At 44.9% G+C, this 17,977-nt stretch overlaps 1 long non-coding RNA gene across 2 annotated transcripts in view; it reads right to left on the reverse strand.

Annotated features, from left to right (window-relative positions):
- The window catches only part of LOC112579925, an 89,000-nt gene extending 76,416 nt beyond the window's left edge, over nucleotides 1-12,584 (reverse strand). Inside the window, exon 1 of one of the 2 annotated variants that reach the window (XR_003104235.2) lies at nucleotides 12,011-12,578. This is a non-coding gene — a long non-coding RNA (uncharacterized LOC112579925). Of the gene's footprint in view, nucleotides 1-12,010 lie in introns of both variants that reach the window. The other variant, XR_006545528.1, reaches the window with a different exon arrangement.
- Between the last annotated feature and the right edge of the window lie 5,393 nt (nucleotides 12,585-17,977).

A 17,977-nucleotide genomic window follows, 5' to 3' on the forward strand; every position in this document is an offset into this window, starting at 1 on the left:
GGCGGAGACGAGGCCCCCATAACACAGGGGTGGAAAACAGGGTAGTGGCCTTGCTTCTGATGCTGATATGAATAGATTTCATTTCTTTTATCCAAGAAAGCCGTGGAGACGGTAACTAAACTAACTGCCGTGTATTGAGGGATCGTCATTTACTGGGTGCTGTCTTCCGCTTTTACATATCCTTTGATCTTCATATGAGCACTGAGAGTGTTGTTTTTTTTATTCAATTGAAGCTTATGAAATTGCTGACATTCAAACATTGCTGAAGTATAAAACTGGCAATTTCATATGATTCAATCTATTATTGTTGTTGCTACTGGAATCTCAGAGGGGTGAAATAACTTACCCAACGTTACCCAGCTCCACTGTTAGGCTAAGCTCCTTACCCTGATCAGGAAATTCACATGTCCTGGATACTATTACTTCCCCAGCCTCCATTCATAGCTGCTTCCCTCTCTCTGCTTCTTCGAGTCTCCATTTCCTCACCTGTAACAGTCTGACAAAGAAACTGCCATTTGCTAAGCATTTAGTAGGTTCCAGCACTGTGCTGAGTCCACTACCCTTGTCACCTGATTTTCTGCTCCTAGCCCCTCTGTGGTACAGGAATTGCTCAGAGCCGATGCATGCACAGGCCTGAGCTCTGTGTCTGCACATAGTAGAAGCCCAGCTAATGTCCATATTCTTATGACCCCTCTTTCAGGAGCCACAGAATCAGAGCAGGAGGGAAGAGTACACCCTGTGACCAGGAATTAAGGCACCTTCCTCCTGGAAGCCACATCCTCCTGGCCAAGTGAACACATGCCAGGCATGCAGAGGTCCCTCCTGTGGGTTCATTCCTGGGAAGTGAGAGGTGGGAGAGGAAGGCAAGTCTTCCAGATATCTTATCATGAAACACTGACACATCCCCCTTGCAGACATGGATGAGCCCTCACAGTGGGTGAGTTTGGTGAGATGTTATGCCAGATCCCCTTCCTACGGCACCTGTCTGGGAATGAAAGGAAGGGTCAGAAGGAAGCAGACACTTGTCTTGCACTTTTGGGTTATTCGGAGCCCTTTGTTCTATTGTTGGTTCTTTGGTCAAGCCATTCATTTGCTAACCATACAAATGAATGTTGTACCACTGTTCTAGGCATGTTCACGAGCTTCTGATCTCGCCGCTTGCAGATTTGTGTGTGTTTGACTCCCTGAAGGCTGTAGCTTGAGACAGTCCCCTGGCAGCCGCTCTGCCAGCAGCTTGGTCCAGCTCCCTGTATGCTGCAGGTGCTTTGACGCTGATGGGTGAATTAGATTGTGTTACACTAAGGAAGGAATGGAGTAATACACCTGACAATGCAGGAGACACGGGTTTGATCCCTGGGTCAGGAAGATCGCTGGAGAAGGAAATGGCAACCCACTCTAGTATTCTTGCCTGAAAAATCCCATGGACAGAGGAGCCTGCTGAATTACAGTACATGGGGTGGCAAAGAGTTGGACACAACTGAGCGACTGTGCACACAGGCAAGGAAGGAACGACTACTCACTCCAGTCCTCTCGCCTGGGAGATCCCATGGACAGACCTGCTGGGCTCAGTCCAGGGGGTCACAGAGACTCAGACACGACTGAGGGACTAACACGCACACACTAAGGAGCACGGTACTGACCTCTGTGTGTTCTCATCCAGGCACATCGTAGGCACATTGAAACATCCAGATGAATATTTGTCAGATGGAAGTGAATTGGAGCATAGATGTTCACATTTCTTCCCCAGTCTGGCTGGGGTTTGGGGAGAGGCGGGGTAGGGCCTGTTTTTATTTGCTGTCGCTTTGGTTTGATTTTCACCATATCGACTTCCCTGGAAGGGAAGGGGCCCCTCAGGTGAATGGCGAGGAACCCCAGATCAGGCCTGGCTTATATTCTCATAACTTTCTCATATTACCAGCTCTGGATACCACCACACAGGCCACCTCATTGTGTAAAAAAGTCCCCCCAGATTCCTGCTGGACCGTGCGACCATCCTAACTTCCCCCAAAACAAATCCCCTAAGCATAACCGCCAGGAATTCCCTAAAGTGAGTGACCCTCAGGCACATAAGAGGTGCACCAGAAGCAAAAAATAATAGACTGCCTTCATTCGCCTGAGGCCCGTGATGCAACGCCATAAAGCATATGATTTAGGATATTAAATGCCGTTGGTGATGAGAACGTCGTGTAAGATTTGCTTTGCGACGTCTTTCTTCTCAAAGTGTCATTAAAAATGATTTACAGGGGAGCCTGAGTCTAAGAAACAACACGATTAGAACTGAGGGTTGGGGAGATCGGGTTTCCCAGGCAGTCTTGCCATGCTGTCCCAGGGAAGAAAAGCCTGAGAGTGACTGCAACCAAATGTTTCAAAGTCGAGTGCACGCGTGCAGAAGGAACACGGGTTCCCTGCTGAGGGGAAAACAATGAAGCCTTGTGGGACATTATAAAGTGCTTGTTTCAAAAGGTGAATTCCAGAGGGCCAGCCTGGAGGAGGCTTCTTTGCAGAAGCCCGGGGAAGTGAGGTTTCACCCAAGACCACACTGGCTGCTCTCCAACCTGGATTTGAAATGCTGCTGTCAGCTTTTTACATAATAAGGACATAAAGGTCGCATGTGTAGTTTATCTTTATTACGTGCCATGCACTTAACTCAAGCAACCCTAGGAAATCAAATGTTATTATCATTCCTATTTCACAGATGAGAAAACTGAGGCCCAGAGAGGTGAAGTATCTTGCCCACAGTTGCCCAGTTGGCATGAGAGGATTTTAACACAGGCAGCCACACTCCAGAACCCAGAGGCTTAACCCTCCATATCCACAGAGTCATAACTTCTAAAGTTATGCCGAATATCCCTTTTGCTTCACTTTGTCCATATCTCTGTCTCCCCAAAGGTTGCCATTAACTAAGCACCAACTATGGGCTGTTCCTCTGGGTGCTTGCCCTATGTTATGCTTGATCTTCATTACAACTCTGCCAAACTGGAGGTGTGCTTGACCCTGTTCAACAGAAACTTGAGGAGTAAAGTCCCATATCGAATAAGTAGGTAGCTAAGCAGGGAATAAAATCAAGTTAGCCTGATTTCAAAGGAAACTGGTTTGCCTGGAGGCTGTGTTATGCAAAACGTCACAAGGCGTCATTTTGGGGTCTGAGGGTTAGTATGCTTCTTATAGATCAGAGTCTTCTGACCTGTAAGAAATCTCTAAGAAATCGTGGCAGGGTTTAGAAGAGTGGGTTCAGGGCTGGGAGACCTTCTGCAGCCTGTCTGCTTTGAGGTCTGCATTGCCTCTGCCTGGTGGACCAAAAAGGTTGCGCGTCTCTGGTTGGGCTAGTTGTCTGAGGACAACCCCCACTATCTCACAATTACGGTTTTATTGCCGTTGCTACTGTGGTATGTCAGAGCAGCTTTCCCTTGTAGAAAATGTTTGCTGGATGTGCCAAATGAGGAGCACTTATGACACAAGGAAACGTTTGAAGCAAGGAAAGAGAAAAAGAGGAGAAAAACAATTCATCCAAAACTGCAAATCAGAGAAATGGCCACAGACTTGCTTTGTGTCATCCGTCTGGTGTTTGTATCAGTCATGGTAAGTTTGATTATACTGCAGCAACAAATAGCCCCCACATTTTCGGAGCAAAATAACATTTACTTCTTGCTCTTGTAACATGTTCATTGTGTTTCTGCCTGTGGTGGGGTCAGTGGTGGTTCCTTTGCTGGTTTATTATAGTAACTCAAGAACTGAGGCCGAGTTCTCAGCACTCAAGTGCTCCCATTGTAACTGAGGCAATGAGAAGAATCTGGAGGGGATGCTGCACTGGCTTTTACAGTTTCCACCCGGCAGTCATGGGAGATTTCATTGGCCACAGTGAGTCACATGACCGTGCCCAACTTCAAGGGCACATCCATCTTGTTCCTGGGCACAGCCACCTCCAGAAATATCTGGCAAATGGCACCAGTGAGAACCACAATGTTTACGCAGTTTTTGGTGGTGGTGGTGTAGTTGCTAAGCCATGTCCATCTCTTGCAACCCCCTGGACTGTAGCCTCCCAGGCTCCTCTGTCCACGAATTCTCCAGGCAAGAATACTGGAGTGCGTTGTCATTTCCTTCTCCAGGGGATCTTCCCAACCCAGGGATCAAACCCAGGTCTCCTGCATTGCAGGCAGTTTCTTTACCAATGGAGCTACAAGGGAAGCAGTGAAGGGCATTTGTAACCAGATATTTCTGGCTCAGAGATCTAAGAACTGGGAAGTTTGGCAGCAGTGACCCAAGCTGTGGTGACCCTTAGAAGAGGCATACATGCTCCATGTTGCTGCTGGCCCCACATGGCCCACCTCACTCATTTTGGTTAGGTGCCTGGCTCCTGGGAGCATATGCCGTGCAGACGTCTGGTTTGGAAGGATGAAAGGTGCCGCTCCAAGCTCGCTCCATATTTCATTCCCATCACCAGATGCGCTTGTAATCTATTCCCATCCCAGAGATGAATAACACTAATACCCTGGAGGTGCCTTGCACAGTCCAGGGATAAGACCTGCTGGCTGTAGCGCTCAGGCTTGTTGGCAATGGTGGGATTGCCTAAGCCCATGAAGGGTGTGTCTAGAGGATTCATGAATTTGGGGGAGGGAGTAGGAGGAACTGCAGAGCCCACGCCCTTGGTGAGGCCATATCCAGCCAGTGGGAGCTAAAGGGGGCAGCTGCTTCTCCTGGGAATCTCCTGTTTCCTTTGAGCTGCTGCTGCCCATACAACTCCTCTGGGTTCCCTGCAGCCCCATATGAAAGAGGTGCGAGAACCTTTCTGTGCAGTCAGCAGCGTGGGGTTGAGCCAAGTGTTGTGTTCTCACCCAGTAGGGGTAGAGGTAGAGGGACTACAGTGGGAAGATGTAAGGTTGTACTCAGCAAAAGAGAGTACATCAGTCAGGGATGCTGTTGTTGCTCAGTCGCTCAGTCGTGTATCACTCTTTGTGACCCCATGGACCACAGCCTGCCAGGCTTCCCTGTCCTTCACCATCTCCAGGAGCTTGCTCAATCTCATGTACATCGAGTCGGTGATGCCATCTAGCCATCTCATTCTCTGTCATCCCCCTCTCCTCCTACCTTCAATCTTTCCCAGCATTAGGGTCTTTTCCAATGAGTCAGCTCTTCACATCAGGTGGCCAAAGTACTGGAGGTACACCTTCATCATCAGTCCTTCCAATGAATATTCACAATTGATTTCCTTCAGGATTGACTGGTTTGATCTCCTTGCAGTGCAAAGGACTCTCAAGAGTCTTCTCCAGCACCACAGTTCAAAAGCATCAATTCTTGGGCACTCAGCCTTCTTTATGGTCCAATTCACACATCCATACCTGACCACTGGAAAAACTATAGCTTTGACTAGATGGAACATTGTTAGCAAAGTAATGTCTCTGCTTTTTAATATGCTGTATAGGTTGGTCACTACTTTTCATCCAAGGAGCAAGTGTCTTTTAATTTCATGGCTGCAGTCACCATCTGCAGTGATTTGTAGGTTAGATTATGTTGCAGTAACAAACCACCTCAGAATCTCAGTGACTGAAAACAACTAGAGAGTATTCTCACACACTACTTTCACTTCACTTGACATATGGATCTTGGATCAGCAGGACCCAAGCCACCTTGGCTCCATTTCTGGTAGTCACTTATAGTAGGATAATGAATTAGCCACCATCTTCAAAATTGTCAGTCCCCCTCCTAAAGTCAGAGAGCTCTGGAGGGTGCCAAACAGTTAATCAAATCTGTCCAGAAGTGGACAGGGAAATCTCCTCTTCCCCCCTTCATATGCCCCACTCAGGTACTGGGGGACCAGGAAATACAGAGATTCCAATATATTTGCTTAACAAATTTGTGAATGACCACCATATTGGGAGGAGAGGCTATTGCTTTAATAACCACTACTACTAAAAAGACAGTATTAGACAAGGTTTTAAGTGTCATCAACAATTCGATGCATCCATCATCAAGGCCACCAGACCTCTGTACTCCCGGGTCCAACTGCGTAGACCACCACTCCCTCTCCTCTTTGATGTGCTGCTTCTCATCATGCAGGCTAACTTCCATCATCTTGTAGAAGGCCTTCCTGATCACTCTGTTTCAGCTGACTCCTCTTTGCAACCGCCCCCCACCCCACCCCATCCCACACATCATGTTTGAAAATTTTTCTTTATAGTCCTCATCACTCTCTGGGCTGATCTTTCAAAAAATTCATGTGTTTGTATATATTTATTGTTTTTGTTCGTTCTCTCTCACGAGAATGCAAACACCATCAAGGCAGAAACGGGTGGTCTTCATGGCTATATTTCCATCATCTTGGGTAATGGCCAGAACATGGCAGGTGCTCAATAAAGCCCTGTGAAATAAATTAGAAAAAAATACAAGCCCCCTAAATATGCATGGATGAATGTAGGAATGACTGTGACTCATAGAACGCGTACTTTTCTACTCTCCTCATTCACCTCGCCAGGCAAGCATTAGAATCAGTCCCATTCTGCAGAGGACTGAAACTCAAAGAAGCAAAATGATTTACATGAAACCAGAACTAGAAACTGAGAGAGTCTATATTTAAACCAGGGCTTGCTGAAGCTTCTGCCGTTTCTGTTGGGCTGCCCTAGCCCTCAAAAGGCAGCCATTTATGAAGCCTCCAGGGTTTTAGGCCTGAGGCTAACTGCCAAGGGGAGGGGATAAATTCTAACCCATGGTCTTTGCCTTCTTTTCAACAGAATTCCTCTTTACTCGCCTAAGGTTTCAGTGATTCCCTTTATTTAATATTTGCTATATGGGTAGTAGAAGGTTGAAAGGTGGACCTCTAGAAAGATACATCCACATCCTAACCCTCTCACAAGCCATGAGTGTGGCTTTACTCGGAAAAAAGGGTCTTTTTTATTTTTCTTGTGGAGAAAGAGAAAACTAGGAAAGGGCAAACATTCAGAAACTAAATGAAGAAAGGAAAAAGTGATCAACTGGAACAAATGCTGAGAGGTTTGATTAAGATGAGGCAATGAGAACTGACGATGGATCTGAAAGGATGTGGATGTTGGTAGCGAGGGGTGGGGGGAAAGGGTCTTTACCAATATGAGTAGGGCTTCCCAGTAGCTCAGTTGGTAAAGAATCTGTCTGTAGTGCAGGAGAGCCAGGTTCGATTCCTGGGTTGGGAAGATCCCCCAGAGAAGGAAATGGCAACCCACTCCAATATTCTTGTCTGGAGAATCCCATGGATGGAAGAGCCTGGCAGGCTACAGTCCATGGGGTCTCACGAGTTGGACACGACTTAGCGATTAAACCACCACCACCACCAATGAAAGAAGGTTCAAGATCTTAAAGTGTGGACTTTGCTGGTGGTGCAGAGGTTAAGACCCTGCACTTCCACTGCAAGGGAGTGGGTTCAATCCCTGGTTGGGCAACTAAGGTTCCGCATGCCATGTGGCATGGCCAAAAATAAAATAAAATAAAATAATAAATGTTTTTTAAAAAAGTAAAAAGAAGAAAAAATAATTTAAAAAATAATATCTCAAGGTGGACTCATCCTGGATTACCCAGGTGGACTCTAACCTCAAAGACAAGTATCCTTAGAAGAGAAGGATGAGAAGAAGATGAAGACACAGACACAGAGGAAGATGGAGGCAGAGGTTAGGGTTACGTAGCCATGAGCCAAGAAAGCCAGCAGCCACCAGGAGCTGGAGGAGGCCAGCAAGGCTTCTCCTCTAGAGCCTCTGGAGGGAATCCAGCCCTGCTGACACCTTGATTTTTGGACTTCTGGCCTCCAGACTAAGAGAGAATAAATTTCTATTAGTTTAAATTAAAGCCACCAAATTTGTGGTTATTTGTTACAGCAGTCACAGGAAATTAATACAGGTTCATATCTCAGACACGATAAAGCTGTATAATTTGGACACTGGCTTGTATTCATTAGAAACATCAGTGCTCCAGCCCTTTGCCCATGTCCTCAGGTGCCCCTTGCCCCACGCTCACTCATGTTTCGATGTCCCGTGCCTCCATCCAAGACCGTGGTCTGGCAACCTCATAACAGACCTGGTACTATGACAAAGCCCTCTGTAACCTTCCCTGGCAGTTCGCATTACTCCCTCCCAGGTATCTGTGCTCTGTTGGAGTCCAGCACCGTACTCACAGTATAAGATAGAAGCACAGTGCAGAGAACTTAGAATATGGTGACTGTTTTAAATCCCGGCTCTGCTGTTCACTGAGTCTTGGTTTCCTTTTCTGTAAAATGGACTCAATCTTAACTTCATGGAGTTGAGATCAGGCTTCAGTGGGCAAGTGTATTTAAAGTGCTAAGCAGAGTGCTGGCATTCAATGCATGCTTGCAATTATTGCTATTATGGGACCAATTTGAGAAATATAATTATTGGAGAGCTATGTGAACTCATCCGGCTCAATTGAGTTTAATAAACTCTGCTGAGATGCTGTGGGGATGCACAGTGAGGTAGGATGCTGCATGTGCTCCGGAAGAAATGGCTGAGGTGCTCATCATAAAGTAATTACACTGGGTTAAATGGTTCGGCTTAAGGAAGGGCAAGAGCCCTGCCAAAATAGCCAAAGAGCCTGTCTGGGGGGAAATATCTGGGTTAGAGTCCAGTTTAGTAAAAAAGGAAAAGACCCTATCTTAGAGTAAACCCTGTAAGAAGCATATAGAGAGTAAAAGTACTTCCATATTTCTGTTCAACAAACCAGATGGCAAGAAATGTAAAATCAAGCTTATTAGGAGAAGACAGAAGAAACACATTTAAATGACTGTTTTCATCTACGCACAGCATGACATTGATGAAAATGCGAATTACAGTTGTTAAAAGGAGGATCTTTCACCAAGAGATGTCTTTGGTTACATGGTTCAACATTCTTCTTTTGGTCCATGTGACATGTCAGTGTCTCGATCAGTCTTTGAAAATTAATGGTCGAATCAAAGGCTGTCAGAAGGCCCTCTTCTCCTCTTGGCCTTTAAAAGAAATATATTAATTTGCACATCACGTTGTTCCCCAGCATTCCAGCTGCCATCTACCATTCTCCCATGGAAAAAGAATTCTCCAGAATGCCCACAAGTGTGAGCGTCACTGTCATTTCTCGTTGGGTTTTGTTTGTTTCAGGCCGTACATGTCCAGGCTGTGTAATATGGCTTCAGTGCCTTCTCATTAATAAACCCAGCCTTCAGCATGTGGCAGCTTCCATTCTTGCCATCCTCGGCACTATTCAAAGATGCTTTCCACTCCTCTGATTGGTTCACATCGACCCTCCAACCTCATTAACCTGAATCCTGTCTCTCTTCTCCCCAGGGGGAGGAGAAGCACGCCAGCCCTTCATCTTCCCCATTCCTCTTCCTCTCCACAGGCTGGGACAAACCCTCTGGAGAAATTCTCTTGTGTCAGGCATTGCAATCACCGGTTTCCTCAAGCAGAGTTCTGCCTGAGATGATGGGGGTGTGTTTTTCATTTGAAATGAGTCCACATCTGGGACTCACTTAACTTGATTTGGGAAGACCTGTGTTTCTGATCCAAAAAAACAAAACAAAATTTTCTTTTGGTGAAAATAAGCCTGATTTTTTTTTTCCTTTTGGTGTGGATTGATTTGTCTTCCATTAGATTTAGCTTAGAAGGAAAGAAAGAAGAGAAGGAGAGAGAGAGAACAATGAACACTGAATCGACTTGGCTTAAGGACTGCCTTTCCTTGCTGGCTGATGAGGCCTTACGTCTGTGGACTGATTGAATTATCCACTTCCATTGAAAGGGAGAAGGCAAGGATGGAATCCTCTTCCTGATTGCTGTCCCTTTGGGTTTCCTGCCCAGAAAAAAGTGGTGCAGGATGAAGGGAAGGCTATTAGAAACCACAAAGAAGAAAAATCAACTTGTGTGTTGGCTAGCCTGAATTACCAGGGTATATATTCCGATCTTTATTCCATAGTAACTGCAGAACCCTAGAGGATATCTGGATATCAAAAACGAGCAATAAGCCCCACCCCCTAATGCATCTCTTTACTAAGACATATAGAGGATGCACCCAATATGAGAGAATCCAAGTGTGAAAATCAGATGCATGTGGGGGATGTGAAATGACATACCAAGATGATGATTTAACATAATAAAAAAATCATTTTCCCCCACGAGAATAACTGTAATTTAAAAAGTTAGCTAAACCCTCTACTTAAATTTTTATCTAATTTACAAAGAATGAGTGCATGTATTTTTTCCTTATAGTTTCTAATACCTACATCCTCTACTTAAATTTTCATTTAAATTTCCAAAGAAATGGGGCTTCCCAGGTGTCTCAGTGGTAAAGAATCTGCCTGCCAATGCAAGAAACATGGGTTCTATCCCTGGGTTGAGAAGATCCCACATACCAGGGAGCAACTAAGCCTGTGTGCCACAACTATTGAGCTTGTGCTGGACAGACCGTGCTCTGCAACAAAACAAGCCACAGCGATGAGAAGCCTTCGCACCGCAACCAGACAGCAACTGCTGCTTGCCACAACTAGACAAAAGCCTGAGCAGCAATAAGACCCAGCACAGCCCTAAAATACATAAATATTTTTTTTAAATTTCCAAAAAATGAGTGACACATACTCTTTTAATGTAAGTGGTTCAGCTGGTAAAGAATCTGCCTGCAATGCGGGAGACCTGGGTTCAATCCCTGGGTTGGGAAGATCCCCTTGAGAAGGGAACAGCTACCCGCTCCGGTATTCTGGCCTGAAGAATTCCATGGACTCTATAGTCCATGGGGTCCCAAAGAGTCAGACAGGACTGAGCGATTTTCAAAAAGCCTCTACTTAAAATTTTAATTTTCCAAAAATATGCATAGTTTTTAAAGAAATTCACCTAAAGTGGACATGTACCTGTAACTCTCAGCAACTAACTTTTGATTAAAAAAAAACAACAACAAAAGACACAGAAATATCATACATGTGAGAAAAAGAGACGCACACACACACAGGCACACATACACATTTTAGGTATAATCTGCCAAAACCGTGCTTGTCAAACTTCCCACTACCCAAAAAATCACGGATAACTTTTGAGTATGATATTTATGTATTACTGTAGCACACAATAATTTACATTATTTACAATATTTACATTTTTTATTAAGATTATATAAGCACAGTGGAAGGGGGAAGTCTGGACATACACTACAAGCTCTGGCATCAGCCAAATCTGTGTTCAAATCACTGTTGTATCAATGACTACCTCTATAATCTTCAAAAAGTTAATCAATCTCATACAGATAATAACATTTACTTTATGGGCTTTTCCAAGGGTGAAATGAGCTAAAATACTTAACACAATAACTGCTGCTTGATACATTTTTAAAAATGATTATTTCAGAATCAGAATTATGATTAAACATTATTAAATAATGTATTGAAGCATTTAGTAGAATTCCTGGAACTCAACAAATACTCAATAATTTTTAAGGACCTGGCCAAAGAAATAATCAACCCAGACATTCTTGAGTATGTTTAATGGAAAACAAAGGTGACATCAGCTGAAGCCTATAATTAGGACAGGAAATAGCAGTCTTTAAGCTTCTTCACCAAAGAACTGAATTTGACTTTTGTGGCAGAACCAAAAATTCAAACTGAGTTAAATCAGCTTTGGGAAGAAAATCAACCAGTTACCATGTCATAAAGACTCTCCAAACGCTTTTAGCTAACATTTGTTAAATGCTTAACGTATATCTGGCTGTGGTTTCCAAGCTCTTGATTGGTATTAACTCAGTTAATGCTCACAAAAGCCCTATGACGCAGGTACTGTTATTAGCCAATTTTACTGGTGAGGATGCCAGAAAACACAAAACAGTTACTTTTCTGAGACCACACTTAGCAACTGTGCTAGAATGGGCCCAGGAGACTGAGTTTAAGCATGACCTTTACTTCCTCTCACATATCTTCTCTATGACAGATTCCAGCCAAAGAAAGCCCTCTATCTAAAGATAAAAGATGCAAATACGGTAAATCGGCATTCTAAGTAACTGAAAGGAAGAAAAAGAGATGACAATTTACCTGGGAAGCCACTGTGCAAACGCTAGTTGGAAGCACCGGCGTAAGCATCTGTCAGAGTGGCCAACAGGAATGCTGCATACTGAATGGTGGTCAAAAGGTCCAATAGGAATGCTCCATACTGAATGGTAATCTAAAAAAGTCCAATAGGAGTGCTGCATACTACCTGGGTCAAATCAAACCAATTGAATGATCTCTTGTAGAACTTTGTTTGAAAAAATCCTTAGTGACGGAAAAGAAGTCTGCTTATTTGAGCTCAAATATCTGTTGTTATGGAGAAGGAAATGGCAACCCACTCCAGTATTCTTGCCTGGAGAATTCCGTGGACAGAGGAGCCTGGTGGGCTGCTGTCCATGGGGTCGCACAGAGTCGGACATGACCGAAGCGACTTAGCATTAGCATCTGTTGTTAAAATGGCCTCCCTGGCTCAGTGGGAAAGAATCTGCCTGCAGTGTGAGTGGGGCGGGGGGAGGGAGGGAGGCAGGTGCTTCAATCCTTGGGTGAGGAAGATCCCCTGTAAAAGGAAATGGCAACCTGCTCCAATATTCTTTCCCGGAAAAAGCTCATGGAGTTTGTAATTTGAAAACTTTTTCAACTATGTAATTGAATTTTGACAAGTGCGTTTGAAAGAGAAGTCTAGGTTACCATAAGAGTGTAAATATCTGGATGTGATATTCAAAATATTTAACAACCAGTATAGGCTACCAACAGCTTCCCTGGTAGCTCAGTGGTAAAGAATCTGCCTGCTAATGCAGGAGACATGGTTTCAGATCCCTGGGTCAGGACGATCCCCTGGAGAAGGAAATGACAACCCATTCCAGTGTTCTTGCCTGGGAAATCCTATGGACTTAACAGAGGAGCCTGGAGGGCTACAGTCCATGGCGGGGCGGGGGGGTGGGGGGTGTCTCAAAAGAGTCAGACACCACTTAGCACACAACTTAGCAACTAAACAACAACAACATAGCCTACCAACGGTTCTGACTGATATAGGGCTTAAATAACTCATATGCCGGGTCAGAGTGGGTCCCTTTTAGGTAGGACTACGCTGGGCAGCAGAGGAAGCAGAGAAATCTCTTGAGGAAGTGAGTTTAATTTTTGTTTGTTTAGTCCCAAAGTTGTGTCTGACTCTTCATAACCCCACAGACTATAGCCTACCAGGTTTGTCTGTCCATGGGATTTCCCAGGCAAGAATACTGGAGTGGGGTACCATTTCCTTCTCCAGGGGATCTTCCCAACCCAGGGATCAAACCTGTGTCTCTTGCCAGTGATTCCTGCACTGCAGGTGGATTCTTTACCCCTGAGGCACCAGGGAAGCCTTTTATTTTGACCTAATTGTAGAGTCACATACGGTTGGAAGAAATAAGACAGAAAAAGCCTGTGTACACGTCACCTGGTTTTCCTCAGTGGTGACATCTTTCAAAACTACAGTACAGATCACCACCAGGGAGTTTAAATATTTTTTAAAACATTAACCTGAATTTTGAGTAAGTTCTGCATGGTCACAGAATGGAAGTTAGAGTTTACAAAACGGGGGAAAAGCGAGTCTTCTTTCCTCTGTGTCTTCACACACATATGTCTTCCTGGAGTCAGATATTTCACAGTGGCTTGCATGTCCTTTCTCAAAAATTTGATAAATTTGAAAACATTATAATCTTGCCCATGTGTATATTTTTCCATTGTATAGTGTACTATATCTACATTTTGTGCACCATGCTTGTTTTGTGTAATATCTTGGTGAACTCTATCATTAAGAAATGAACCTCAGCGACTTCCCCAGTTGGCCAGTGGCTAAGAATTCACCTTGCAATGCAGGGGATATGTGTTCGATCCTTGGTCAGGGAACTAAAACCCCATAGCTACGGGGCAACTAAGCCCCTGTGGCACAACTAGATAGCCCAGGTGCCATCAAGAAAGATCATGCTAGCCATAACTAAGAGCCAACATAGACAAATATTAACAGAAAAAAAAAGAAGTGGACCTTCTAGAATTTGAGGAATCTAAAAAGTGTGAAAAAGGCTTTCCTGGTAGAGGAACAGCCTTTAGCCAAGGATAAAAGGACACAGATGCTTCAAGAAAGAGGAAGGAGGCCACTGTAGGTGGAGGAAAGAGAAGAGGGAGGGTGGTGGCCAGATGGAACCCTGATTCTCAGACCATGGTCTGAAGAACTTTGACCTACTGTGTACTTTCTCCATGTGGTCTGTATTCTGAGGACCAAAGTCACCTTATGGCTAATGAGGATGTTTCCCATCTCCTATGACAAACTCCCATGGCTGCACATCGACTCCTTACTGCATGGACCTGCCTGATGGAGCAAGGCTAGTTTCCTCCCAAGGTCTAGAGAAGTCACCATGGGACCTACTGATGTTCTCAAAATCCTACATTCATTCTCCAGTCCCTCTTCAGGACTTTCCCCAGCCCCTGCAGGTCTTCTCAAACAGCCAAGACAAGGCAAAAGAGGGATAGGAGACAGCTATTCTTGATTGTTTTTTTTTTTTTTTTTTTGCTCCAATTTGCAAGAGACAGAAAGATGGAAAAATGTGCCTCTGATTATGACCCCTCTGTGCTTCCTAAAAGCTTCTTTCTGAACTTTTAAGTCTCCTCAAATTTCAAGTCCTCTCTTTTTCTTTCCTCTGTTCGTTTTTCCTCTATTTAAACTAATCTAAAAAGCTATAAAAAGCCTCCGACACTATAAATTCCCCTGTAAACCTTGGTTTTATAGGTTTAATTGCCCCTTTTTACAACACTGCGTGCCTGGGTCCTGAAACACTTCAGTTTTGCAAGACAAGTTCAAATTCATAGCAAGAGTCTGGGCCACCCTATGATGGGGTTTTGAACTCTGGGAGCCCACGAGGCACCTGGTTCTGGCCTTGGCTGAACAGTTTCTTTGCAGGCAGCTCCAAGTTGCCCCAGTTACCCAAAGGAGGCTTGTTCTTAAGTGAGAAAGTTGCCCCCTCCGTAGAGAATGCCAGGTCCTCTGAAGTCCCCTGAGGGCCCAGAATTGGTTCTCGTTGGAGAGAACTCTTATAAAAGCAACATCAATAAACAGAATATTTACTATAGCCACACAAGCAATCACTATTAATCGAGTGCCAGTAACTGCACTAATGTCTTTTACGAGGGTAACCCTCACTCCAGCTCTGGAGGTTGGGACCACCATTACTGCATGTACTACATGAGAAGACATCGAGGATCAGAGATGGAAGTTATTTGCCTGAGCTCACACCACAGGCAATGGGAAATTGCCATTCTTGTACAGTCTCTAAGTCATGTCTGACTCTTTGTGTCCCCATGGACTATAGCACACCAGGTTCCTCTGTCTTCCACTATCTCCTGGAGTTTGTTCAATTTCATGTCCATTGAAGAGGGAGGCACTGATCTTAGACACAAAATTTAAGGGGCACCAAAAACCTCAGTAAGCAAATAAGAGTTTAGTGTGATATTTTAACAAAATGAAACTGACAAACTACGTGCTGTAGACTGCCTGCCAGATTTTGTAAATAAAGTTTTATTGGAACCAGGGCCAGGATTATGGTGAGTCAAATGAGGCTGAGTTGTACATGAGTAAGGTTGGATCTGGTCTTTACTTAAACTTTTGAAATATTTTTCATTGTGGGTCCTTGGCATTCATTTTGATTTTTGAAATACTGCACTAAAATATTATTTATCTACATGATGGCTTTTTTGACACTACCTTAAATTTCACACCCAAGGTGAGTGCCTTGCTGTCCTTATTCTAGTCCCAGCCCTGTTACACAGTGAGAAGCACTGATCCCAGTGTGGCAGTCTGTTCATCCAGGTAACTTTCAAGGTGATTAGGTGTTGTGGCCAGGATGTTACAGTTTCTCTCTAGTGTAGTCACTGCTGCTTTGAGCAGTGGCACTAAGTTGGAGCAAGTCTTCCCTGTAGACTTCACCTGCTCAGGCCAGAAAGGGCCAGTCAGGAATACCCAGAGGCCTTCAATGTCAACTGCCCTAATTTTCCCTTGTAACACTGTGTACTCATCAATACCTTCAATCCTGAAGGGGGAGGTGGGAAGACCTTCAAAATACACTTTCCCATCTCTTACATTGGCAGGGTCCACATTTTAGATCTGTTTGCATTTTCCCCCTCTGTCATTTATTATATTCCATGGAGGAGCCAGGAGCCCTGGATTTCAGTTCTAGAGTGGCTGTTGATTTCTCCTGGCCTCATCTGTCAGCTTCCCTTGTTCAGCCCATGCAGGTCCTGTTCTAGGCCCTCATACATTCTGCCCCTTCCTGCCCCTCAATCTTTACATAGACCATTCCCTTGACCTTGAATGCCTCCACTCCATCACCTGGCTCCCTCCCTTGCACACTTCTGTTCATGCATCTCCCTCCTCAAGAAGGCCTTCCTGAAAGGATCCCCACTATACCCCAGACAGGGCACCCCTGGCCCCTTCAACTTCTTCTTTGCTGCCCTGTGCACCCTGATACAAATTTACTTCATTCTTTATTATAGTTGATTTAATCTCTGCATTTCCTACTGGCCAGTAAGCTCCAAGGGGGCAGGTCCAGGGTCAGACCTGTTTATCACCTCCTCACCACTGCCCATCACGGACCTGGAGCCCAGCTGGAACTCAATAAACACTTGTTAACTGAACAGGTGACTCTATGGCCTGTGATACTGCTCTTAACCTCCCTGAGCTATAGGATCCCACATATAGAATGAGTGTCATTTGATTTTAAAGGGCCTCTGACATTCTACTGCAAGTCTGTGATACCATCGGGGGCCTAGTTAGGGAGGACACAGTACACTGGAGTCTGCCCAAGGCCTGGGGCTCCCATGGTTCGTGTGAGATGAGATGCATTCTTACTGACCACTGAGCCAGGGAAATGGGTCTCTTGGTCTGGTCTTTTCATCTCAGTTAAGAGATCGGAATCTCTGACAATACCAGAGATTATCCACCCTCCCTGATTACTCTGCCTCAGACTTGGGGCCCAAGGAAACAGCTTGAATATTACCCAAATCCATGGAGGCTTCCCTGGGAGTCACTTTCCAACTCAGAGCTTCATTCTGCTTTGGGAAAGAGGATGATGTCATTGTTAGGAATTAAAGGCATCGAATGATAAGCACTGATATACATGAATGGCTGGAAATAAACTCTGTTCACGTTTAACAATATTTCAGTATGGAGTCACCTAGACTGGTAGGCTGAAGGCTCACAAACACTTATGAGCAAAGCTAGTTTGTGAGGGGTAGAACATAGGACTCTGGATGAAAGGCTTTGATGTTGGGCCTGGGTCCCCCACCACTGTTTTCCTGCCCTGTCTGTATTTCAGTGGGAAAGAACAAACATACAGGGACTTCCCTGGTGGTCCACTGGCTAAAGACTCGGAGCTCCCAATGCAGGGGGCCCAGGTTCAATCCCTGGTCAGGGAACTAGATCTCACATGCTGCAACTAAGACCCAATGCAACCAAATAAATAAATATTAAAAAACAAACATACACCCTCAAACACTCTGGTTTAGTGTGTAAGGAGGCAAATGGCTACTGGGAACCCAAGTCTCACTCAGGCCTTCTTAAAGACTTTGGTTAAGACTTTTATCTTCTCCTGACCTCCCACCTGGCACCATTTGTGAAGTGCTTTGGAAAGTCTATGGGCTTCCCTGATAGCTCAGTTGGTAAAGAATCCACCTGCAATGCAGAAGACCCCGGTTTGATTCCTGGGTCAGGAAGATGCCGCTGGAAAAGGCATAGGCTACCCACTCCAGTATTCTTGGGCTTTCCTTGTGGCTCAGCTGGTAAAGAATCCACCCGCAATGCGAGAGACTTGGGTTTGATCCCTGGGTTGGAAAGATCCCCTGGAGAAGGGAAAGGCTACCCACTCCAGTATTCTGGCCTGGAGCATTCCATGGACTGGATAGTCCATGGGGTTGCAAAGACTTGGACACGACTGAGTAACTTTCACTTTGGAAGGTCTATGGGAGAAACTCTGTAGTGTTTCTCTG

Source organism: Bubalus bubalis, chromosome 17, assembly GCF_019923935.1.
Source record: "Bubalus bubalis isolate 160015118507 breed Murrah chromosome 17, NDDB_SH_1, whole genome shotgun sequence".
Lineage (NCBI taxonomy): Eukaryota > Metazoa > Chordata > Mammalia > Artiodactyla > Bovidae > Bubalus > Bubalus bubalis.